The sequence below is a fragment of the Neomonachus schauinslandi genome, chromosome 12 (genome assembly GCF_002201575.2).
Source record: "Neomonachus schauinslandi chromosome 12, ASM220157v2, whole genome shotgun sequence".
Classification (NCBI taxonomy): Eukaryota; Metazoa; Chordata; class Mammalia; order Carnivora; family Phocidae; genus Neomonachus; species Neomonachus schauinslandi.
The window spans coordinates 46275565-46277189 of NC_058414.1; positions in this window are offsets into that span (position 1 = coordinate 46275565).

Sequence of the window (1625 nt, forward strand, 5' to 3'; positions counted from 1 at the left end):
TATCCATTATTTCTTACACCAACTCCATTATAAGTAACCATTTGTTTAATGACTGGATGCAGTGAAACAGGCTTTGAATGCATCAAGTTCTCTACTAAACAATGAGATATTCTAACCCATGTATTTTTCTAAGATGGCAAGGATATTAGAGGATAAAGGAAACCTGAGGGCAGAGGCCTTGGAAATCCTTGGAGAGCTCCAAGTTGGGCTGAAAGTCTTCTAGATCAGCTATCATTCAACACCTTTCTCTATCAATCTGGTGGTGAGGGTCCATGCAGCACTACCATATGCTTAACTCCACTCTGGACCATAGGGTTTTGTTTGTTTTTAAGTAGGCTCCATGCCCAGCGTGGAACCCAGCATGGGGCTTGAACTCATGACCCTGAGATCAAGAGTCAGACGGTTAACCAAGTGACCCACCCAGGCACTCCTCAACTGGGGTCTTTGCTAAGATATTGTTAAATGGACTTCTATTATTCTTGTCCTTTCTTTCCTCACTCAAAATAGCTTATTTTAATACAAGAGAGCAAAGACACATTCTCATGTAAGAATTTTGAAGCTATTCCTACCCATAGGAAAAATAATTCACTTTATTGAGTATACATTGTAATTTCTCTGTATTAGTAGATTAATAGTATCTGTTGTAGAAAAAATGTTTACATCATGTGGTAGGATCAAGCAAAAGTAAACCAAACTAAAAGCAGATAGGTCTGAAAAGGTTCTAATGAGAGATAAAGGTCAAAAATTGTACAATACACTGGGGGTAGAAATAGAAGGTGAGTGAAAATTAAAGAAATAAATTGAATAGAAAAGATTTGGTGACTGATTAGCTAAGAGTGGGTCATGCTTCCATGAAGTGAAAAGCAACTAACAGAGAGGCAGGTGGTCATATGAGAATGTGGATGGGTCAAGAGTCAGGAACATTGCATATGTGATGCCCATGGAATATCCAGATAGAAGTGACAGTGTGTCCTTAGATACAGGTCTGCAGCTTGTAAGTGAGGTCCAGGATGTGGTCAAGATCTGACTATGAGGCACTGTTTTCCCCCAAAGGATCTTCCAGAGTTCTGATTGCATAAGCCAGGAAGCTTGAGGGACTATTTTAAGTGACCCATTGCAAACCTGTGGTTTTACTTTAATATTTGTTCCATTTTAAAATGTATATGGATCTGTGTTGGTTTTTGCATTAAGTTTATTTTTCCCCCCCACAATCCTTAATTAAATGTCAGGGGTCCCCGAAAATACTCACTGGCAGATTGTTATCTACCCTCCGTTAAGAAGCACGTAGGCAGTCACTGGTGAGAAGTACTTTGTGGAGAGTCAAGCCTGTATTCAATTCCTTGTTTTTAGCTGTCTATGCAGAGATTATCCTCAGCTCAATAAAAAACAGCAATATCATAATATATAAATAAATCACATACCACATTGGACTTGTCCTTTCCTTTCAGTGTAAAGTGGTAAAAGCCCTAAGTCAAAGTTGATTAGGGAAATGGAGTAGAGTAAGTAGAGAGCAAAGAGAAAAACAAAAAACAAAAAATTTCAAACCTAATACTAACATGAAAGTTACTCCTGCTATAAAAATACTTGCTTGCAAGCATCCCACATATAATATAACCTCATGAAAA